Genomic DNA, 25283 nt, shown 5'->3' with positions numbered 1-25283 from the left:
GATTAAGAGTCGGGGCTTCTCGAGTCGGGAGGACAAAGACAGTATCCCGGTTCTATTAACTAATTTAAATATACAAGTATATATTTTTACAACACCTCAAAGCCTTAAATTAAGTTTTGCATCATAACCACATAAAATGCTGGCACTTACGCCTTCCGAGGTGCTACTCTCTATTGCAACCGAGAAACCCTAGGCCACCCACCTTGCATTATAAAGAAGACAAAAATTCAAGACAACGGGAGCAAACACAACAATCCAACATACTATAACAACTCTCAGAACATTAGTAAAAACCCCAAAACATGATAGTTTCTGAGCCATACTTTGTTGCAATCCCATCGAGGCTGCTTGCTGGAATCCCACATTTAAAGGGCAGGCTTTCACTAGTCATGACGTAACCACCGCCACCCCCTTCTCCCCACTATGACAGAGATCATGGCTATCACTAATGATACTTAATGATAATCCTCGCGCTGCATCTTTCAAGTCGGGAAGTTGTCTCAAAACATTTCACGGGATTTACTGAATAGTTTGTGATTATTTTGGCAGGTGAATATGGGCACTGTATTAATTAGTCCTGACGGTTTGGGGAGGTTAACTGAGAGGAGTTCCTGGGTTCATTGGACTAATGTGCAGTTATAACTGAAGTTGCCTGTATCTCTGGCACTTTGGGGTCAGTTGCTGGAGGCTTGACAGCTTTTTAAAAGTACATTGAACTTCACAATGGTGTTCTGCACTTATATCAATGCACCTTGTAGTGTTTACTCAGAGGCAAGATTGCTACCAGCTGAGCCAGGCTGACGGAACCATTGATATCTACCCTAAGTTTACTTACTTTATTTCTTCTGGACATATTTTTCTGACTTACTTTGAACCCCTATCCTCCCTGCCCTCCCCCTCCTGATCCCAATCCCCATGCTTGGGTCCAATTCCCTGACTGTTCAGCGACTTGGGACGTCCTCCTGACGTGAAAGGCGCTATACAAATGTAAATTGTTGTTGTTGAAATCATTGTAATCTTGGCTCTGGGTCTCATGAGTTTGAGCTCCATATTTTGATTTGAGCATATAGTCTAGGTAATGTAATACTGGGGAGCTCTGCATTTTTAAAGGTCTGTTACATTGGATGTAAATCCAAGGTCTGTCTGTCTGCTCTCCAAGAAGCAGCAAAAGTAAATTGGATTCCTGGAGAAAAATTACACGTTCAAGCCTCGTTCACTTGTTGAGTCTTTTGGAACAGAAGTTCTCGGCTGCTCCCGTGCTTTACAGCAGAATATAAACACACAATACCTTCATTCTTCACTGGGTACATTGGTACATGCAAAATCCAAAAGGCCAACAAATTAACAGATTGGATTAGAAAGGATTAAACACATTGCCCAATTTCGAAGACTGAAGCCCTTTGAGCTTCTGTTAGCAAGGCTTTCCACGGTTGCAAGAATAATTTTCCCCCACACATTTGTCACAAACACAGGAAGTTTTAAGTAACAATTTGTAGGCAAACTGTGCTCACTTGTCAACAACCTGCCAAACCTGTGCAACAACTGTCATAAAGTGAAATTTTAGATTTCATTTTAGTTTGTGCATTAATGCAATGGATTAGCAGAGTTCAGTTCACAAGAACATAGGAATGTACAGGACCAGGAAATAAATCAACCCCCGAAGACCCTCTAACCCAAAGTTTAAAAAAAATCAATATAAGCTTTATTACTCACATTCTCATCGATATCTTCGTCCAATTCCTCTCATTTCACTTCTACCTGATACAAAATGAATTAATGGAAAATGATACTCTTCTGTATTATCCAGCAATTGTCCTTCTGTACACTTACAGCTTCAGAGCAAGAGGACAGCTGTTCATGACAATGATGGCCACTGTTTCCACGTGGATTATAACTGTTTTTGAAGAGTGCACCGACTCTTGGCAAATCAGTCACTTGTAACAATCAGGAGAACAGTGCAGAAAAATGAAATTCTGCAATGCATTAGTAACTTTGAGAGAGGGTTGTGCATTGCGCACCAAGGGCTTACTGTCTCAACACTGTTGTCCTAGAAACCCTAAAGCAAAGTCATAAAAAGCACTCAGAGAATGATTAATATCTTCATTGGAACATTCTAAAACAGCAGTTTACACAAGTCTGGAATGCTGGAAATTATTGCAATTATTTGCAAAGATTTAAACCACATAATACAGCACTGGACTGGATTATATCAAAGGTAATGATGCATTGCAGAATTTCATTTTTCTGCACTGTTCTCCTGAATGTACCGACTGAGATGGTTTGTCACCCCTATACGAACACCCACAATATGGCTCGCTCCCCCTCACAGAGTGTACTCGGTGGCCTGTATTCAATCCTCACTGATGAATGCAAGTCCCTACAACTAGATATAACTTGACTAATGAGTTCTTGCACATTGACAGGTACAACCAATTGCTATTTTAAATTAAAGCGAATTGGGAAGCTTCAGTCAATCAAAGGTTTATTGTCGAATACCTCTGTGACCTAGGCTGAACCTTTTTGGGTATTTGTGCATTCCCTCTGATTTATACAGAAAGTTTGAGAAAGACAGGTTAAGTAAACTCAACGGAATTGTATTGTACTTTCAATGAAATCCATAACCCTCAGCATTAAATCTTATAAACAACACGATAAATATCAACAAACACAGCTATGAGATAACAAACATTAATCACACTTATGTACAATCTAGCAACCACTTATAATGAAGTTAATGTAAAGTGCACGAAGAACCAACCTCTGACTACTACTCATCAATAGTTAGAGCACATACCTTTGTTGGCATCAAGTAGAAAAAAGTGATTCCAAGCACATGGCCTACGTTCTTTTATATGCATTGAACCCCTCCATGAATTAGGATACCCAATGGTATGGTCTAATCAGAATCCTTCCCTCAGTTGCCCAATAGGAGACAAGTACATTTGCAATCCTTCATTTGCATATTGGAATGGTAAGTTATCTGCCAAATTGTTGCAACCGACGCCTTTGGAAACCTGACGGCAACATAAATATCAAAGGCATTAAATACATTAAAAAAAGTATTTAAAGAGCTGCTCAATATGGGTATATGGGTATGCTCCAGTTCTACCAAACTTCATCTCTTTCCCAGTTTCCCTGAGCACAATTGGTAATTACTAACTGCACTCACACTGGCTAATGCTTTTAGGGAACACATAAAATTTACTGAACATATTTTAAACAGACAGACATAGAAAACCAAGGGGTGACCATTGCCAAGACCCATACCAGGATGTAGTTGGATGAGCACTGACAGACTCTGCTACTTCTGTCTAAGATTATACAGTGAGAGTTGACTGGCTATTTGACCGCAGAGAGACATTACCTCTAAACTCCATCACACTCTTCCCCAATTCCAAATCGCATTTCACCAACAAAATATACAGTCAATTGACTTTACACTATATTCTGTGAAGCGCTTTCAGACGTCTCAAAGACATGATAAGGCACTATATCAAAGGCAAAGATTATTATTATTTTAGCTGAGTACTACCTCTCTGAACTCAGGAAGACCAAAGCCAACTATACTGTCCCTGTTGACAACAGCTTGCTCAGCCTAGAGCCGAGACTAAAACTGGGAATTTATAATATAATAATAATCCTTGCATTTGATGTAGCGCCTTATCACTTCATTGAGATGTCTCAAAGTACCTCACAGAATTTACTGTAAAGTGAATTGACTGTGTATTTTGTGGGCGAAATGCTACACCCAAGTAGGCACAGCAGTGTCCTACAAAGAGTCATGGACTGAGTGACCAAATTATTATTATTTGTTTTTTTAAGGGATTATTACCCCTGGAAAGCGATCCACCAATCGCTAACAACCAGATTCCTACTTACTGCTAGGTAAACAGATGCATGTAGAGTAAGGATACTTGCCTAAAGTTTCGCCCCGCCCGGGAATCAAACCCAGGTCCTCTTGCTTGCAAGGTGAGTGCTCTAGCTACCACGCTACACAATTACTTGAACTGTGTGGCTCAAACAATTTAAATCATTCAATTCATCTAGCACTCCCCAGCACCGCATTGAAGTGTCAGCTCAGACTACAAGCTCAAAGTCCTGACACGGATCATGAGCCCTATAACTCAGAGGTGAGAATGCTACCAACTGAGCTAGTTGTGTAACACCTTGACACACAACACAGAAAACAATAATTTTTTCCCCTTGTGCCTTATGTTGGCGCAGGCTCCTTCAATGAAGCTATACAAACTCTAATCCCCATTATAAATTCAGTGCAGTCAAAGAAACAGTTCAAAAATAACATAAAATGATGACACTTTTCTTTTGTGTAGATGGGCTATTTATAAAATGAAACTACTCGTTTGACATGAGATGTGATGTGCCTTCACACTACATTACAGAATAGGGGAGGGAAAGGTTTATTTTAATTAAGTTAACCTCAGATCCTTCCTTTAGGTTCGTCCTTCAGCTGTGAAGTTAAACCGAGGCCCTGTCTATCCATACAAGTGGACTTTAATAATTCCAAGCACTATTTAAATAGAGAAGGGAGTTTCTCTCTCGGTCTCCTAGCCAACAATCCCCCAAATAAAATTGGTTACTCAATCCACGACTGTTTGTGAGACACTGCTATGCGTAAACTGGCTGCCACGGTTTTCCCACAAAATACACAGTCTGCACTATATTCTGTGAAGCTCTCTGACACATTTCAATGACGTGATAAGGAGCTACATCAAATGCGAGGAGTATTATTATTATGGGGCTGAACCCGGAAACGAATGGCATGAATCACGTTTCGTGGGTGCACATGGGTGGAGATGGAGTATATATACATCACTGCCACAACCAGGAATTCATCACAGAAAAACAGAAAGAAACTACCTTCCCAGAGGAATTTCCTCTCTGACCGTGCTTTCACACACCCTCCCTCTCCCCTTTCCCTTAAACCCTCTTGATTCTAACCCCCAGGTCGAGTGCAAACCCTTAACTGTCCAGCGCCTTAGGACGTCCTTCCGACATGAAAGGGGCTATATTTGTTGTAACTTTGTTGTTGTTGTGAAGGGCTGAAACCACGATGGGATCTGCAAGTTTATTCCAGAACAAGACCTGCCAGCGAAGAAGTGTGGAGCGCAAATACGGTACAGGCAGCAGAGCCAGTGCTGTACATCTTTAATGAGCTGCTGAGCTTTTGGGTATGAGGCACTCGTCAAGAGGCAGAGAGTGAGTGTGAGCCGTCTACTCATGGACCTCAGGCTCATCCTTCCTCCTTTGCATTATTCATCTCTAGCTCTACTGACTTCTTCCCCTGTCAATCAGGAGCCCCTGCCTGTCTCTCAGCCAGGTCTCCCACCCTTACACACCTGGCTTCTGCCATCTCTCTCCACATTGCTCAAGCCTCCTTGGCCACGCTCGCTCGAAAGAGAGAAGAGAGAGAGATAGACTGACAACTGATTAATGGCTTCAGTCTTTAGCTGGGCTTTTTGTTTCTCTCTGGCTACAACAATTTGAGGGGGTTAAGTGTGAGCACTGACAATAGGACTGCCTCAACCAGCAAGCTGTGCTGAGATATGGTTTTGAAAGAAAATCTCCATGGACCTTCAAACCTCCTTGCTGATGCACATTCTGGATACAAATCAGAAGCACTTTTATGATTAGTTGTACGCTGAACTTCCTTTGAAGACTCACAGATACCGTATCTGCACCACTGCAAGGAAAAGGAACAACTCAGAATATGAACATGTACGGTATACATGAAATATCGTACTGTTTTGCTGCTGTCTAGCTCCAGTAGCTCGAAGCTTGCATGTTAGCAAAGTGGTATCTCTTCCTAAAGCCCTTTGACTCTTGCAGGCTGGTAAATAATATCCTTCGCTCATAATCCAATTTATTTATAGCGCTTGCACATAATGTTTTTACGAAAACGTCTGTACAAGATTAGTCGTAATGTACCGACTTTAAAAAGCCTCCTCGCTGTCCTTGCTGTTGTTTTAAACAGAAATCGAGCTTTCCTTGGGAAACTGGCAAATAAATAATCAAGTACGTTGAGTGAGCACAACACTAAGCTACCAGTGACTGTGGTTTCAGTAAGAGCAGACACTGAATCTCTTTCCTCATCGCAGAAAGTCCAAGCACATTAACTCCTTTATCCCATTTGCAAATAAATCCCAGGTTTCCTATAGTAAAAAGGCACAGGTAACTCACTCACTTACCCACCAGCAGTGTCGGATCACTCATGCTCCTGTTGCTGTGCATAGTTACTGTCACACAGCACTGCGTGAAGAAACTGCAGAGCATGCTCAGTAGAGGCAGCCACTGGTGAAGGGAACTGCGACTGGATTTGCTGTCCTCACCAGTCTGAAGTGGCCCGAACGCTGACACAAATGGAACTTTAAAGCTAGGCATTTTCCTCCTCCCTGAGCCTTTCATCTTCCCCTGACCACTGTCTCCCTCAATTCCTCTGCCTTGCCTCCCTTCTCCTTTTTCAGATCAACGCCTGAAGACCTTCCTTTTCGACCGTGCTGATGGTCACCTCCCCCGACTCGGTGTCAACAGCTCCGTGAAGTGCTACGAGATGCTGCCCATCCCAGGTGTCAGAACCAAACGGTTGGCATCGATGTGACCTCGGTTCGCACTTAACAACAACTTGCATTTATGTAGCGCCCTTCACATGGGACAGAGTTTCGGAGTGCTTAACAAAGGCTGAGCCTGAGGATGAGCCGGGGGGAAGTGACCATAAGCACCGTCGAAGAGGAAGGTCTTCAGGCTTGATCTGAAAAAGAGAAAGGAGGGGGCAAGATGAAGGGGTTGAGAGCGAGCCCAGGTGACAGGTAGTGGTTTGCGGCGTTCCGCAGGGCTCTGTCCTTGATCCCCTCCTCTTCAATATCTATATGCTCCCTCTTGGTGACATCATCCGCAACATGGGGTCAACTTCCACATATATGCGGATGACACTCAACTGTACCTCTCTGCCTCCACTCTTGACTCCAGGACCACTGCTGTCCTGACAGAATGTCTATCGTACATCAAGTCCTGGATGAGAGCTAACTTTCTTCAGTTGAATGTCAAAAAGACCGAGTCTCTCCTGATTGGCTCCCGTCAGCGCCTCCGCACCTCAGGAGCTGACAGCATCACCATCCATGGTTGCACACTCCACCTTGCTAAGCCAGTCTGGAACCTTGGAGTCTTGTTTGACCCTCAACTATCCTTTCTACCCCACATCTGCACCATGACCCGCTCTGCCTTCCCCCACCTCCACAACATCGCCCGGCTCCGCCACTGTTTCACTCCGCAGCCGAAACCCTCATACACGCTTTCATTACATCGAGGCTCGACGATGCAAACTTATTGCTTGTCGGCCTCCCCAACTCCTCCCTCCACATGCTGCAGATCATCCAGAACTCTGCAGCCCGTGTTCTCTCCCGTACCAGGCTCCATGACCCTATCGCCCCCATCCTTTCCCAACTCTACTTGCTTCCCATCACACAGAGGATACAGTTCAAGAACCTGGTCCTCATCTTTAAGGCCCATCATGGTCTTGCTCCCTACTACTTCTGCGACCTCCTATTCCCTCCTATTCCCCTACCATCCTGCTCGCTCCCTCCACTCAGCGGACTCCAGCCTGCTTCACGTCCCCCACCTCGCCTGCACCACCATTGGCGGGCGGGCCTTTTGCCACACTGCCCCCACTCTCTGGATCTCCATCCCGCAGTCCCTCCGCCTCGTCCCCTCAACCAGGACACTGGGAGAAACTCACTTCTTCTTTCGAATAGTGCCATGGGATTTTTAATATACAACAGGGAAACAGGCTTAACGTCCCATTTGAAAGATGACACCTCTGACAATGCAACACTCCCCCAGCACTGTACTGGAGTGTCAGCCTAGACTATGAGCTCAAAAGTCCTGATGTGGAGGCTGAAACCCATAACCTTCTGACTCAGAGGCGAGAGCGCTGCCAGCTGAGCCAGGCTGACAAACTACTCTTTGTTAAGAAAATTATCATGTGTTTTCAAAACAATTCTAAAATGTGTTTTAAAACTATGGTGTTGGTTATGAAAGCATCACAGATGGTATGAAAATCACACATTTCGCTGGTGAGCAGAGAACATTTCACACTTTGCTGATCATTGAACCCAGTAACAGGCAGAGTGAAACAAAGAACCTGATGCTCCTCAGATCTCAGTGTGACTCTGAATTGGCACGAAACCACACTTAAATACGTACCCCTGGTTACTGCCAAATGCCTGTACTTCAGAGGAACGGAGCTGCCTATTCCTGTCAATTCACAGCACGTAAACACACAGCAGGTAAACTGGCATCTGAGAGCCATGCTGGGTTACCTGCTGTGCTTACCCAGCCTTTTCTGTTTTTATTTCAGCCTCCGGCTATTTCTGTTTATCACACCCAGTAAATGAGCAGCACTTTGTACACTTGTGCCAAAGAAATCGAGTTGAAAAATCACCACGTTTCATAACAGATTTGAAGTGTTATTTATCCCTGGTGAAAATTGCTCTGTCTTAATTTCTCAATCGGGCTCCTTGCTGGTCTCCCCAGTTTTCACCATCCACAAGGTCCATCTCATTCAACACTCCACCACCTGTGTCCTCAGCCACAACAAACTCTGCACACCCATCACTGCAATCCTTGCCAAGCTCCACTGGATCCTCATCTCCAAAAGGATTGACTTCAAGGTCCTCACTCTCACATATAAATCCCTTTACGTCCTAGCACCTCCCTTACATTTCTAACTTGCTTGTACCATCCCTTCGTTCTCATATCACAGGCCTGCTGTGCGTCCCGTCCCCTCTGTGCCACTATTTTTGAGGGTCAGCCGGATGTCTGACACATGTAGAAAACCATCACCATGCTTAAGAGTATCCACTATCTAAGTTCCATTATCGGTAGCATTGCCTTCAGCCACTAAACCTCTGGAGTTCCTTGTCTCAAGATCTCCACCTCTCCCTCTCCTTATCCATCTTTAAATCCCTCTTCGAGACGTACCTCTTCAATTGCGCCTATGGTCACCTCCTCCTCCTCCTTTGCTCGCCGTCCAACTCCGTCACTGTGCAGTGCTCCGAGACGCCATCCTGTGTGAAGGGCGCTACATAGATACAAGTTGTTATTGTTGTTTCAGCAAATCGCGGGTAACACGTGACTTAATTCTCACTGGTGGTAACTAACACCTCAAATGCGTCACAAAATGTCACACAACTGTCAGCCTGGCAGCTCCCTGTAAAGTCTCAGGATGGTTATTTATAGGATAGGTGTGACTACACCTCCGAGTGACGTTCCCCAGTTCAGGGCCCGAGGTGAATGAGAGTTCAGCTGTAATACTGCATCACACTCTCTGCAGGACAGTGCTGTTAACAGTGGTCTCTCCACTGATCCGGCATCTTATGAAATCTCTTTGTGTGATGAAGTGGTTACTGTAGGATTCAGACACTTTAATCAGTTTAACGATTCCAATCACCCTTCAGACTCTTTGTGATGCGTTAAGAGTTCTACGGAAAGCGGAGGGAAATCCAAGGCTCGAGGAAGGTAAAGTTATGAAACATGGGGATCGATTTTAATAATAATAGTAATCCTTGCATTTGATAAAGCGCCTTTCACATCAGAAGGACATCTTAAAGCGCTTCACAGGATTTACTGTAAAGTGGTGTTTTGTCGGTGAATGCAGCAGCCAATTGCCGCACAGCAATGTCCCACAAACAACAACAACAACAAGATTCCATTTATTAGCGCCTTTCACGTCGGGAGGACGTCCCAAAGCGTTGTACAGTTGGGTCAGGACCCGAGCAAGGGGGAAATGGTCAGGGTGAGGGGAGGGAAGGGAGGGAGCGAGGAGGGGGCAGAGAGTCGAGAGGGGAGCTGAAGGCACGGTCAAAGAGAAAGGTCTTGAGACCGGCCTTGAAGGAGGAAAGGGAGGAGGCGGCGAAGGCACTGGGGGATAGAGTTCCAGAGCCTCGGGGCTGAAGGCCCGGCCACCGATGGTAGGGCGGTTAGGGCGGGGGGTGTGGAGCAGACCAGAGCCAGAGGAACGGAGGGTACGGGCGGGTAGGTAGGGGGATAGTAGGTCGGAGAGGTAGGAGGGAGCGAGGCCGTGAATGGCCTTGTAGGTGAGGATCTTGAATTCGATCCTCTGGGGGATGGGGAGCCAGTGGAGGCGAGCGAGGGTGGGAGTGATGTGATCGCGAAGCCTGGTGCAGGACAGTACACGAGCTGCAGAGTTCTGAATGACCTGCAGTTTGTGGAGGGAGGTGCCGGGAAGGCCGGCGAGGAGAGAGTTCCCATAGTCCAGCCTTGAGGTGACAAAGGCGTGGACCAGGGTTTCAGCAGCGTGAGGGGTGAGGTAGTGCCGTAGTCTGGCGACATTCCAGAGGTGATGGAAGGCGGTGCCAGTTGTGGCGCGGATATGAGGGAGAAAGGACAGCTCAGGGTTGAACAGAACCCCGAGGTTCCTGACTGACTTTGAGAGGTGGAGAGTGCAGCCTTGGATGCTGATGGTGTCAGCGCCTGAGGTGCGGAGGCGCTGACGCGAACCAATCAGGAGGGCCTCAGTTTTGCGCACGTTGAGCTGGAGAAAGTTATCTCTCGTCGAGGACTCGATGTCGGACAGACAGCTGTCAGGACATCGGTGGTCGTGGAGTTGAGGGTAGAGGAGGAAAGGTAGAGTTGGGTGTCATCCGCATACATGTGGAAGTTAACCCCATGTCTGCGGATGATGTCACCGAGGGGGAGCATATAGAGGGTGAAGAGGAGGGGACCGAGGACAGAGCCTTGAGGGACACCGCACGAGACAATGCGGGGGCCGGAGGAAAAACAGCCATGAAGTGAACAAACAATTTTATCTGGGGGATTGTCGGCCAGGACTACAAGAGAAACTTTCTCTTTCTGAGTTGTGCTAAAGGAGATTTTATATCCACCTGAACATTAATGACAGACAGGAACTCAATTTACCATCGCATCCGAAGGATGGTTCCTCTGACAATTGGAATGTCAGCCTAGTCCATGTGTTCAAAGCCCTGGAGTGAGACTTTATCCCAACATAGTCAACATCCAGAGCCAATGTAGTTCCTGGGAGTGGATGGAAATTCTAACAAGATTCTTTGTTAAGGAATTTGAGGCCTGAAATTCTACCTCACCTTAGCCTTTAGGACAATATTATCTTAAAATGACACTGAATTGTAAAAAAAATCTTAAATTATTTTAAGGACTGCAAAAAATCGGCTTCCACGTTAAAACTGGATTTAAGAATTCTCAAAAATTCTGTGTAATCTGAAAATTTAAGATAAATATGACCTGGTAGGCTGACACGATGAGAAACTCAGAGCCTCTGGTTAAGAATCATTACAAATATTGCTCAATAGTGTTTCCTTCACTGCTCTGCGGCTACGGGTCAACATCCAGGGGACAGTATGTTGTGCAGAGTGACCGACCCACAAGAGAGCAAATGAGCTTTGTACAAATGCTACCTCTTTGCTTTGTGCATGTCACCTCTGTATCACGTGACACATAACAGCACAAAGCTCTGTGATAACAGATTAGCAACAATTTTTATCAGGGATTTGAGGCTCAGTCCTGTCATCCTGGTACTTGATAAAAGGTTTGAAACCACCAAATGTCTTTGCAGCGCCTTTTCCTTTAAGCCCACTTATCTCTGTAGCATTTTGTCACAGCAAATAATCCCATAGTAACTATCTTAAACTATTTTATCTTATCCTTTAACTGGAAGGTTAGCAAAAGTCACACAACCTGCCCCTCCCACCTCCTGTCCTGATAAGAATGGACATTATTTGAGAGGAGAGAGAAGAACTCCACATGCCTTTCGACTTTGGCTTTTTATCGTAGCATTTCAGTGGGTACATTTTTAACAATTCCTAAATTCAGTCTTCTTTGAAGAACTACAAACAAAAGCTTCAAAATTAAAGCTACAATTGAGAACTGCCCACTATTTGGGCACTCTGAAATAATAATAATCCTTGCATTTGATATCGCGCCTTATCATGTCTTCGATGCGTCTCAAAGCGCTTTACAGAATATACTGTAAAGTGAATTGACTGTACATTTTGTGGGCAAAATGCTAAGAGAAAAGTCTAAGCCTGAACCCAGGGGGAATTTCTTCCCCTCCCCCGGATATATAGTCAAGAAGGAATAATCAGCTGCTATTGTGAGGGCTGGCATAGCTGGGATCCACCAATCCACTGTGACACATTGGTGCTTACTAGTACAATTCATGTTAGAGAACATTTGTCTGTTGAGAAGACAGACGAGGACATGACCATGAACAAGCCAGATGGCTGGCATGTTGTGCTTTGCTCAAATGAGACAACGATGAAATATTTAACGCACAAGTCATTCTAATAAAAAATCCTGCTACGATGCCAGGGGCTGTTTTTTTGTAGCAACGTAGGGGGACTACATTTATATGATAATTGGAAGAAATTGGTAAGAATCTCCTCTATGTGGTAAGGAGAGTGATGTAATTGGAAGTCATCTGGTGAGTTTACTGGTTCTTAGTTAATACTCAAAAGCATTAATTGAGTCTCTTCTGCCAATCTATTCATGTCCTTATTTATTCCTTATTGGTACTCTTCGCTTGCTTTCGCCTGCTCTCGCCTTGTACCCTCAGCTGATTTGACAAGATCAGAAATCAAACCGGGGCATTTCACAACATCACAAAACTGATCTGGATGAAGAAGGCCCTTCCGGTTTATAATAATAATCCTTGTATTTGATATAGCTCCTTATCACATCTTGACACATCTCAAAGCGCTTCACAGAATACAGGATATTGTAAAGTCATTGACTGTGTGTTTTGTGGGCGAAACATGGCAGCCAATTGCGCACAGCAGTATCCCACAAACAGTCGTGGATTGAGTGACCAAATTATTATTTGCTTTTGGTGGGGGAGAGGGGAGAGGGATTATTACCCCTGGAAAACGATCCGCCTATCGACTAACAACCGGGTTCCTACTTCCTGTTAGGTAAACAAAAGCGTGTGGAGCATGGAAACTAGTCTAGGTTTCGGACCATCCGGGAATCGAACCCAGTTTTGTGTCACTCAGTAACACACTGCCCAGTCTCTGAGCTCTCTGAGGAAGATCTATGTATAATTTTATTTAAAGTTTAGGAATAATTGGAGTCATAGACATTTGGGAAATGGTGCTTTAATTTCAGTCGATGTAACTATCTATTCGTCTCCAGCATCCAATAGTGGCACAAATTCATACTGGAAACATATTTAAGAGTAAAAATTAACATTACCATGCAAATGAAATCGAACCCTAAAGGTTTGTGACACTCCCAGAGAAAAGGACTTTAACACGGAGGGTATTAGGAAAACGCACGCCCTTGGTTTTAAATCCAGGCTAAACCTAAGACCCAAATCCACCTCCATCACTGATAGATCTCACTGTGCCTGCAGCAAGCAGACTGAGAAGTGCTGGCTTTGTCCCAGGGGAAATCAGAGCTGGTTAGGGATCAGCAGCAGGCTCTGACTGACGGGTTTCAGAATTAATATGCAGACACAAATGACAATTTGGGTTTCATTTCTTTATCTGCAATTTTTTTTAAAATAGCACAGAAAACATACAAAGAGCTCATAAAGGGCTGAGGACTGATAAGCTGTATTGGCAGCCACTTAAATATCCGAATGTGCTATTGTAGAGAGATGATTTTTTTTCACAAACAGCATAATACAGTGTGTGGTAAACTATCTGGCCCATTGTTTGTGATCCTGAGGTACTGTAGAGGACATCATTAGCGTCTATGTGTAATGTTCATTCAGGGCACTACTATTTGCAAAAGCTTAAAAGATACAAAACGTTTAAATGTCTCTCACCAATTTTCTCTACTCTCCTTCCTCCTTTAACCCCATAAAATAATAATCCTTATATTTTATATAGCACCCATAACATTAAAACATCTCAAGGTGTTTCACAGGTAATGCTGTGTCAATGTATTTGTAGGCAAAAACAAGAGCCAATTTGCGCATGAAAATTTTCCACAATTTGCACACGATAAACTCCAGATTATCCCAAACGCCACAGCGCCTTCCCTCCCACACCAGGCTCATGTAGTTCATTGGCTCCATATCCCCCAGTGGGTTGAATTGAAAATCCTCATCTTCAACTCCAAATGCCTCCACAACCTTGCCCTATCCTGTCTCTGCCAACTCTTGCAATCCTCCTGCCGCTACTCCATCAACTCTGGCCTCCTCGAGGCCCTAGCCCAGTCTGCCCCACCATCAGTGAGAGCAGGTTTTCAGACCCTTTGCCTACACTATCTGGTACTCATTATAACATTCATTAGCATCTGTATTTATTCAGTTTTACTGCAGATTAGTTTCAATAGCAAAGGTGCAACTTAAGCTGAATAATCTTCATGTCCCGAAAAATAATCTACACTATAATAATAAAATAATAATAATACTTGAATTTTGATATTGCTGCTTATCATCTTGGCATTGAAATGTCTCAAAGTGCTTGACAGGATTCGCTGTAAAGTATAGTAACTGTGTATTTTGGGATGAACGGTAGCCAATTTGCACACAGCAATATCCCACAAACAGCCATTAAGTGAATGACCACTGAGCTTGTTACCAATTGAGATCAATTATCAGCTTCACTCAGTTTATTGGTTGCACTGTTGCTTCTAGGTCAGAAGGGTGCGAGGACTGAAACCTCAAATTGAGACTTCAAGATATCCTCCCAATGTGAAAGGCACTGCATAAATGGAAGTTGTTATATTGTTGCTGCATTGCTAGAGTTGGCATCCTTTGAACAAGACATTAAACTGAGCTCCTGACTGACTGTCAAGGTGGATGTTAAAGATCCCATGACATTTGAAAAGACAGTTTCTCCTGGTCATGTGGCGAACAATCGAGTCGAGATAAATGAGTCATTCACCGCTTGGCTGTTTTGTGTTACCCTGGTGCAGTAGTAGCACTCTAAGCCTCTGAATCAGAAGGTTGCGGTTTCAAGCCCCAAATTGGGACTTGGAATCTCATAGTCTAAACTGACACTCCATTGCAGTGCTGGGGAGACACTGTCTTTTGTAGGAGACATTAAACTGAGGTCCCGTCTGCCTGTTCAGGTGACGTTGAGGATCCCATGACACTATTCGAAAAGAGACAGGAGTTTCTCCTGATGTCCCAGCCAACAATCCTCCAAATAACACTTGGTCACTCATTTCATGGCTGTTTGTGGGTCATAGCTGTGTGCAACTGGCTGCCGCGTTTCACACACAAAATACAAAGTCACACCAATTTACAGTATATCCTGTGAAGCACTTTGAGACATCTCGCTGACATGATAAGGCACTACATCAAATGCAAGGATTATTATTATTATTATTATGGGATAGAAATTGGCTGCTGTGTTGCCTACAAATAAATAGGTAATCCACTCAACAGCAATTACATGTGAAACACTTTTAGATACAGTACTTGAGTGCTTATATCAAATCAGGAGAACTATTATTAGTAAGATGAGGCTGTACGCCTTCTCTCCTCTCTTGAAACAGCATTTGCTTTGCTGATTCTTTGAAGTAGTTCCCTCCCATCACTGTCAGAGCTTCCAGCAAAACACAATCCCTGGCGTGGGGCTCAGCACTCAAATTTTCTTCTGCTTTTAAATGCAGATAGATCAAGCTGATGTGAAGGCGTGAAAAATACCTAACACTCAGCGAACGCCAATGAGACATTCTTAAAGCCGTAGAATTACTTCCAGGGCCCATATAAGTGATAATTGACCAATGCACACACAGCCAACTCACTACCACTACTTTGACCATAAACACGTTTCAAAAAAAAATTCCACTGAAATGAAAAATTATACTTAATTAAGTAACTATTAAACATCAAGGTCTAAAAGGCATAGGCTGACAGTCCAGTGCAGAGGACAAACTTTCATTATTACAACAACAACAAAATTACATTTATAGAGCGCCTTTCACGTCGGGAGGACGTCCCAAATCGCTGAACAGTCAGGTGTTGAGGCCCGAGCATGGGGGAGGGGTGGTGTAGGGGTGAGGGAAGGCAGAGAGGTGGGAGGGAGACCAAAGGCACGGTTGAAGAGAATGGTCTTGAGACTGGCCTTGAAGGTGGCAAGGGAGGAAGCAAGGCAAAGGGACTGTGGGATGGAGTTCCAGAGTGTGGGGGCAGAGAGGCTGAAAGCCCGGCCATCAATGGTAGGGCAGGTTGGGCGGGAGACGTGGAGCAGGCTGTGGTCTGCTGAACGGAGGGAGTGAGCAGATTGGTAGGGAGTCAGCAGATCAGAGAGGTAGAAGGGGGCAAGGCCATGGATAGCCTTAAAGGTGAGGACGAGGATCTTGAACTCGATCCTCTAGGGGATGGGGAGCCAGTAGGGTCGGGCGTGGGTGAGAGTGATGGGGTCACTATTACAGCGCCTTATTACATTGAAACATCCTTTTTATACAGTAAAACATGCATAAATCTGATCTATATAAATCAAATAATTGCCTAAATCTACCCAAGTCCTGTTCAAGAGTTTATATTCTATGCAAGTTCAACATAATTCATACTTAGCATAATCATATTAAATGTATGGTCCCAACTGATACCACTTTTGTGAGGTTTACTGTATAAATGTAGGGTTCAATTATTTTTCTAATACCCCCACTGGCACTTCACTGCTCCTGGACTAGCCTCCTCTTGCTGAGGTGCAGTTCCACAGTTTCTGGCTGAAACCCCATTCCCCACCCCAAGTGGCCACTCTTTTTGAGTGAACTTTGGCAGGAAGACCTTTCAATTGTAGAGAAAGTCACAGCCTAGCCTAACCTCCCCCCATTCAGCTGTTAAATGCACGCAACCAATAGAAGATGCTATACAGGGATCAGGAGAGGTAACCCCTCCCTAGGCCTGGGGTAGTCAGGGCCAATTTAGCCTCTCTATACAACCCTAGCCGAGACCAGCAAACTCAGCGTGGACCAGGATTTGAAATCAGTGAACTGCTGTTTCATAACCTGCAGCTCTATGCACTGCACCATCGAACAGTCCCCTGAAACATTTAAAAGCACTTCACATGTAATGTCAAGGGCAGTGACTGATTTTGTGGGCATTTTTGCATGAGCAAGATCAGCAAAATTACCCGTGAGGTGAATAATTAATTTAACTGGAGGATCGTTAGTCACAGGGAGAAATAACCTTTCCGATTACATTTGATATGGCTCCTTGTTACGTTGTAATATGTCATAGATTTACATACATTGAACAGCACTGAAACTGGCCATTCAGCCCAAATAGTCCGTGCCGGAGTTTATGCTCCATATGAGTCTCCACTCCTTACATCCTCTCAAACCCTTCTATTCCCTTCTCCCTCATGTGTATATCTAAATTCTTCTTAAATGCATCTACACTATCCGATTTAATCACTGCTGCAGGAGGAAGACATCAGGAAAACATCTCAAGGTATTCCCAGGATTCACTTTAAAGTGTAGGGACTGTGTATTTCGAAGGCAAACATGGCAGCCATTGTCCCATAAACAGCGATTAAGTGAATGATCAATTTTATCTGTTGGATTGTTGGCCAGGACAGGACACTCTTTTCCAATAGTGCCACGGGATCTTTAACATCCACCCAAACATGTGAGTTCACAGTCCTGTGCAGCCAATCACCAACTTGGCCCTGTGTGGAACATCCCACAAGTGATCACATCACCCACCATGTTTTTCACCCATATATCAAGTGAAAATACCCGAGATGAAGTTACTTCATGGCTGTTTATGGGATGCTGCTGTGGGCAGTTGGCTCCTGTATTCACCCACAAGATACAAAGTCACTACACTTTACGATAAATCCTGTGAAGCACTTTGACACATCCCCCAGATGTAAAATGCGCTACACCCAAGTTAAGGATTATTATTATTATTTTGATTAGCACGGTTCTGACTTGCAATGGCTTTCAAGTCGCAGCGTCGAAGTGCAAAGTCATTATTTTTTCATGTACTCTGCCTCACAACGAGACCCAGTGAAGAGGCCGCAAGGAGTGAGCTTCAGAGACCTGACAGCTGATGCTACAAATGGTGCGAGGTGCACTTTTTGTGTGGTTGTTGTGTAGGCGCCGTGATACATTTCCACAGTTACTGGGAGCTAAGACGTATTTTTAGATGTGGAATCGGGTCAGCGCTCATAAGCGACAGCTAGAAAAACTGATCCAAAGGCTGCTACAAGGCAGGCTTCTTCACTCCAGAGAACCTTCATATACGACTCAGATTACTTTTACTTAATCTGTTGTGACACCTCTTGTCTTGCGCTGTGTGCGCACTATGTATTGAAAGGGAACTGTCGCAGAATTAATGACTGCTGACTTCAAAAATAGGCAGCTTGTTGCTATTTGCTCAGCTCTGCTGCTTTCTTTAGAGAATTTAGTACAGAGGCACTAGATTAGTATTTAGGTGCTCCAGGACTAGAAGGGATTAAACCTTTCTCCTGTTTTGCACTTGGTAAAGTTGTACCATTTCGCACTCCTACCTCAGGCACTCGGATACTAAGTTAACCCCATATTCACCTTAGTGCCAATTTCAGAAACGTTTTCTTTTTGACTGCACTTTTGGTCACCTTTTCTTCTCATGCCCCCCCAGCTCAGGCCCCCAACCAATTCTGTGAAGCGCTTTGAGACCATCTCCTGGCATCTATTTTCTTAGAATTTGTCTCCTGTTTTAAATAGCGCCTTTCACTTCCACCCAACGTGAAAGGCAGTCTGTAAATGCAATTTATTGTTTGTTGTTGATGCCCAAGCATCCAGAATTTGGCAAATTCTTAAATCCAGCCTGCATTCTGAAGAGGGCTTTCTGTAGGTATTGTTTAAAAACTGCAGGGAGCAGGCTTCAAATTTATGCCTGAATTCAACAACTTGCCAAATTCCGGACATTCTCAAATGCTAAGAAAATAGAACAAATGTAAACCCTCTCTCCTCTAAGCAAATTCTCCTCTCTTCTCCCCTCTTGTATGTTCACAGGTTTTGTGATCATTTGCTGGGAGGATGAGGGCATGAGGTACCAATGAGGCTCCGCTGAGTCATGAGGTAAGCAGGACATGAGGTACCATTGACGTGAGCAGCGGATCTGGAGGAATGATGCCCAGGAAGCTGATAGGGAGATAGGTTGAGGGTTTTGTCTATGCGGCTTCTAGTCTCAATGGTACGGGCTCCTGGTTTCATATTATCAATGGTGTAGAGTGAGGATGAGCGATGCTTTCTCATGAAACACCAGCTGACTTAAACATTGTTCCACCAACCACCCCATCAATGCCGACCGAGCTCCACAGAATACAGAAACATTTAAAAAAATATCATTTTCTTCCTCGCTATAGGACCTGAAAAGAACATAAACTCACTAGACATGTTAGAAGTATCTGGCAGTAGCACAATACAGATTTATATTTATATAGCGTGATTCATGCTGGGACGACGTCCCAAAGCGCTAACAGGATAAATGTCTAAAAATTAATTTCCTCAACTACACCACTTCCCAGCTGGCAATATCAGCAGTGTACTCCCAAGGCCTGAACCTGTACAATAAGTATGGTATTGTGGCTCGAAGCTCAAACCTCTCATCTACACTGCACGTCCCCTCCCCATTGCAATGTGCCACAAATGTACTATGCCATCCATCACCCTTGAGGGGTTGGGGGGGGGGGGAGCGGGGGGTATAAAAATATGGTACATAATCGCCCCAAATGCAATTTCATGGTTGCAAAACACAGATAAAATATGGGCCCTTTATTCAGCAAATCCCACCGTTGTAAGTTAATTTACTTTTGAAGCTATTTTCAATGGGTTATTATGTGTGTGTGTTGGGAAGTATTTTTAGTGTTTATCCCATCTAATTATGTTATTACCCCCAGGGATGGAGCTGAGATAGCAACAGAATATCAGAATTGAGTCAATCTCTGTTGCAGTTAGCATAGTCCTCTTCTTGAACCAGGTGTGGGTTTACTCAGCTCCTGTTAACCCTTCAAGCCAAAGCTCTTAACAGGTACAATGGGCCTATGTAGGAAAGCAGCTGTTAGTTTTCCAGGTAGTGCTCTCAATGGCAAGTGTCCTAGAGGGATAGGTCGGGTAGGTGTTCTGTAGCAATGAGATCAGATGGGCTGAAGGGCCTTCTTCATCTGGACCAATCTTGTGATCTTTAGCTGGTTAGACTCCAGTAGTACCCAATATACACTCTGGGGTCCCCAAGCCTTGCCTTTTGCCAACCTGCAGCTAATATTTTCTGGAATTAGTTAAGCAGAGTATATCCCTCTGGGAGACAGTATGCATTCCATTCCTGACATAAGGAATTTTCCATGTTTAGGTGGCATACATATGTGGAACTCTCAGTCTGGCTTGGATACTCTTAAGCATGGTGATGGGTTTTGATATGTGTCAGACACTTGGCTGATCAAAAAACACCAACTGGTGAGTTACAACATAATATGTACAGCTCCACAGCACCATTTTGTGTCACCAAAATTGTGACTGAACTTGCTAACAAGCATCAACTACGGATCTAACACTGAGTTGCTCCATACACTCAGCACATGTCAGTATCCTCTAGTGCTCAATACTGGTGGGGGCAATGTCAGAGCCTGGAAAATTTAAGAGTGGCCAAGTTCCCGAAGTACTTTACATTGAAAGGACACCTCCCACTCCCTGCCCACACACACAGACGCACATGTGTATTCTCTGATTAACTGCACGGTATACAGAGTGCAGCTCACACAGATTCCAGGGCAACTTTAAACACTGGGGCTACACTGAAACTGAAACGCAGATTGCTCATCTCAGGGATCAATGGGAGAGGAACATAGGAAATGTTAGATCAAAAAAGACCAAAGTCCATCCAGTTCGCCTTCCACCATCCTGGCAGTGGCATGCACATGGCCTTTCCTGAATTAATAATAATAATAATAATAATCCTTGCATTTGATATAGCGCTTTTCAAGTCGGGAGGACGTCCCAAAGCGCTTCACAGAACACACTGTAAAGTGAATTGACTGTATATTTGTGGGCGAACGCGGCAGCCAATTGCGCACAGCAATGTCCCACAAACAGTCGTAGATTGAAAATGACCAATTTAATTATTGTTTTTAGTTTTGGAGGGATTATTATTAGGCTCTGTGTGGAGTAAGGAAACTTGCCCAAGGTTTCGCCCTGCCTGGAATTGAACTCAGGTCTCTCACTTGCAAAGCGAGTGCTCTAACCACTGAGCTACAGGACTCCATAAACTGTATCCCGAAATATTATTTCCTAAAAAAATCTATCTAATTTGCATTTGAAAGAATCAACACTTTCTGCTTCCACTAATCTCCCAAGGGAACCTGCTCCATAGATTTTCTTCGCTCACTGAAATAGTGTTTCCATAGATTTGTTTTGAATCTACCCTCCTTCAATCGCTGGAGAGAAAAAGTGAAGAGATGAATAGAAGTACTTTACCTTTAATGGCAAGTCGAGTAAGCCAGTCTTGAGCCTAACTTGCCTACTATTAAAGGTAAAGTACAAATCTAACCCTGGAGTTTTGACTATTTTTTCGTTAAAACTGAATGTTAAAACCTTTGGCTCCACAATATCAATCGAATAGTTGTACAACATTATAGAATCTTTACAGGACTGAATGAGACCATTTGTCCCATTGCGTCTGTGCTGGTGACCCCCCAGGACTATGTACTTCAATCTCATTCCAGTGCTTGATGCTGAATGGGAAGATGATATGGTAGATGTCTGAAAGGATGAGATCAAATGGGCTGAAGAGTTCTGATTCAACAACAACTTGCATTTATATATTAATAATAATAATCCTTGCATTTGATATAACGTCTTATCACATCTTCAAGACGTCTCAAAGCGCTTCACAGAATATACCGTAAATTGAGTTGACTGTATATCCTGTGGGCGATTGCACACAATTGTGTATAGCAGTGTCCCGCAAACAGTCGTGGATTGAACAATTTTTTTTAAGGAATTATTACCGCCGGAAAAGCGATCCGCTATTCAGCTAACAACAGGGTTCCTACTTATTACTAGGTAAACAGAAGTGTGTGGAGTAAGGAAACTTGCCTAACATTTTACCCTGCCGGGAATCGCACCCAGGTCTCTTGCTTGCGAGGCGAGTGCTCTCCCATGCAGGTTAGTGTGTCAGAGCGCTTGAAATCCACAATATCAAATTCAAGGATATTATGTGGAAATTGAATTTCAGTGGATTTTGGAATGAACTGAGCTCAAGTTGCCACTATAGGTATTATGTGTTTATAATCCATGGTGCAGAAATCAATGCAGCTCATTGAACAGCTATTTGCTAAAATTACATCTGTAATTGTATATTGCTTTGCCACAGTTGAAAGGGTGCACGTTCGAGCCCTGCTCTGTGATGTTTTAGTTGATCCCAGCTGACGTGCTGGGTGGTCTGGGGCTCTTTCAATTGGCCTCAGTTTCCCTGGGGTTGAGGTGGGCTTGACCGCAATGCCCCCCTCCCAACCCCCACCCCACAGTCAAACAGCTTACTCGCACCCACTGTCCCAATCTGTCACACGAAGAATGGCAAATGGGCAAGGCACCATTGCCCCACCTGACTGTAAACTTTGGTACAGTATCTTTCACGTTGGGATGTCTCAAAGCGCTTTGTGTGATATGTACCGTAAAGTATAATGACTGTATTTTGTGCAGCAAACTTTACTGCTTTGGCTGAGGAAAGACGAGGAGGGAAGAAAAGTAGGAAGGAGAAGAATTGCATCTGCACTTGTCAAAGTATTTAATAACGTCAACTACCCTCAGCAAAGGCCTCCAATGTCCTCCACTTTATGCATTTAGTATTTTCATTGTGTATGATAATCTCCTGGAATGCGTACAGCTTCACGCTTGTTAAAAACAGCACCATGGAGGTTTTCCCCTCCCACCAGCTGCTGTGTTCTTTATATTACACTTTAGATTTAATAAAAAAGAGTGTAATGTAGAAAATCAGACTTTTCCCCTCCCTCCAGTGTTTTGACAAAATATTTCTGTTTCTTTAGTTTCACTCTCACCCTCGAATGATTTTATAAAGCAGAACTGTACTGTCTGTCATAAGAACATAAGAATTAGGAGCAGGAGTAGGCCATTCGGCCCTTCGTGCCTGCCCCGCCATTCAATAAGATCATGGCTGATCTTTTCACCTAACTCTGATTACCTGCCCTATCCCCATATCCCCTAATCCCTCTATTTTTCAAGAATCTATCAGTCTCAGCGTTGAAAATGTTCAAGGACTGAGCATCTACAGCCTTCTAGGGTAGTGAATTCCATAAATTCACTACCCTCTGAGTGTAAGAAATGTTTCCTCAACTCTGTTCTAAAAGGCTGACCCTTAATTTTAAGACTGTGACCCCTGGTTATAGATTCTCCTACCAGGGGAAACAGACCCTCAGTGTCTACTTTATCCAGCCCTTTAAGAATCTTATGTTTCAATAAGATCCCCCTAATTCTTCTGTACTCTAGAGAATATAGCCCTAGTTTATTCAGCCTATCCTCATAGGTCAGTCCCCTCATCCCAGGAACTAACCGAGTGAATCTACGCTGCACCCCCTCTAGGGCAAGTATGTCCTTTTTTAAATAAGGAGACCAAAACTGCACACAATACTCTCGGTGCGGTCTCACCAAAGCCCTATACAGTTGCAGCAAGACTTCCCTACTCTTATATTCTAAACCTTTCGAAATGAACGCTAACATGCCGTTCGCCTTCTTAGTTGCTTGCTGCACCTGCAAACTAACTTTTTGGGACTGGTGTACAAGGACACCCAAATCCCTTTGAATACTAACACTATCTAACTTCTCCCCTTCCAGAAAATAATCTGTTCTTTTATTCTTGCTACCTAGGTGAATAATTTCACACTTGCTAACATTGAATTCCATCTGCCACCTACTTGCCCACTCCCCGCCTATCTATATCTTGTTGCAATCTTTTTGCATCATCCTGAGAGCTCACTCTGCTACCTAGTTTAGTATCATCCGCGAATTTAGACACATTACATTCAATGTCCTCGTCCAGATCATTGATGTAAATGGTAAATAGCTGAGGCCCAAGCACTGATCCTTGTGGCACTCCACTAGTTACATCCTGCCAATTCGAGAATGATCCGTTTATCACTACTCTCTGCTTTCTACCCGATAGCCACTCTTCTATCCATGTTAATATTTTCCCATTAATCCCGTGGGCCTTGATCTTGAGTAACAGCCTTTTGTGTGGCACCTTGTCAAATGCCTTCCTAAAATCCAAATATACCACATCTACTGGTTCCCCCTTATCCAACCTGCTGGATACATCCTCAAAAAATTCTAAAAGGTTAGTCAAGCATGACTTCCCTTTTGTAAAGCCATGTTGACTCTGCCTAATCTTTTTATGGTCTTCCAGGTATCCCATAACTACGTCTTTTATTAAGGACTCAAGAATTTTCCCTACAACTGACGTCAAACTAACTGGTCTATAGTTTTCCCTATTTTCTCTCCCACCCTTCTTAAATAGTGGAGTTACGTTTGCAATCTTCCAATCAATGGGAACTTTTCCAGTATCCACAGACTTTTGGAAGATTATAGACATGCCATCCACTATCTCAGTAGCCACCTCCTTTAAAACTCTCGGATGCAGGCCATCCGGTCCAGGGGATTTATCGGTTTTAAGACCCGACAATTTACCTAGAACCATCTCTTTACTAATGTTAATCTCCCTAAGTTGCTCGCTAACATTGTCTTCTTGGTCCTCTATTTTTGGTATGTTTCCAGTGTCTTCTACGGTGAAGACTGTAGAAAAATACTTGTTTAATGACTCTGCCATGTCTTTGTCCCCTATTATAATTCCTCCGGTCTCTGCCTGTAATGGACCCACATTCACCCTCGCTAGCCTTTTCCTCTTTATATATTTGTAAAAACTCTTGGAGTCTGTTTTTATGTTCTTTGCTAGTTTGCCCTCGTAATCTATTTTCTCCCTCTTGATCAATTTTTTGGTCCTCCTCTGTTGTTCCCTAAAGTTCTCCCAATCCTCGGGTTTACTACTCATCTTCGCTGTTTTATAGGCTTTTTCTTTTGATTTGATACTTTCCCTAACTGCTCTAGTTAGCCATGGCTGCACCACCTTTCCCATGGCATTCTTATTCCTCAAAGGAATATGTGCTCGTTGGGAATTTTGCACTATCTCCTTGAATGTCTGCCATTGCTGGTCTACCGTCAAATCTTTAAGTTTAGTCTCCCAGTTTATTCTGGCTAAATCCTCTCTCATACCAGCAAAGTTGGCTCGATTTAAATTGAAGACTTTTGCTTCAGACTTA

General features: G+C 43.8%; 1 protein-coding gene across 3 annotated transcripts in view; it reads right to left on the bottom strand.

The window, feature by feature from the left end:
• Nucleotides 1-25283, bottom strand: part of jcada (junctional cadherin 5 associated a) — a 92015-nt gene that overhangs the window by 51923 nt on the left and 14809 nt on the right. The window contains exons 1-2 of one of the 3 annotated variants that reach the window (XM_007905439.2): nucleotides 8995-9094; nucleotides 1714-1758 (exon numbers count right to left, since the gene is read on the bottom strand). The exons of 1 other annotated variant lie outside the window; for it this stretch is intronic. The gene's annotated coding sequence lies outside the window, so the exon portion shown is untranslated. Of the gene's footprint in view, nucleotides 1-1713; nucleotides 1759-6206; nucleotides 6264-8994; nucleotides 9095-25283 lie in introns of those variants that run through there. One more of the 3 variants, XM_007905442.2, reaches the window with a different exon arrangement.

The sequence above is a fragment of the Callorhinchus milii genome, unplaced genomic scaffold, assembly GCF_018977255.1.
Source record: "Callorhinchus milii isolate IMCB2004 unplaced genomic scaffold, IMCB_Cmil_1.0 Scaffold2, whole genome shotgun sequence".
Lineage (NCBI taxonomy): Eukaryota > Metazoa > Chordata > Chondrichthyes > Chimaeriformes > Callorhinchidae > Callorhinchus > Callorhinchus milii.
The sequence above is the reverse complement of the archived record's forward strand: the minus strand, read 5'-3'. Positions and strand labels throughout refer to the sequence as shown.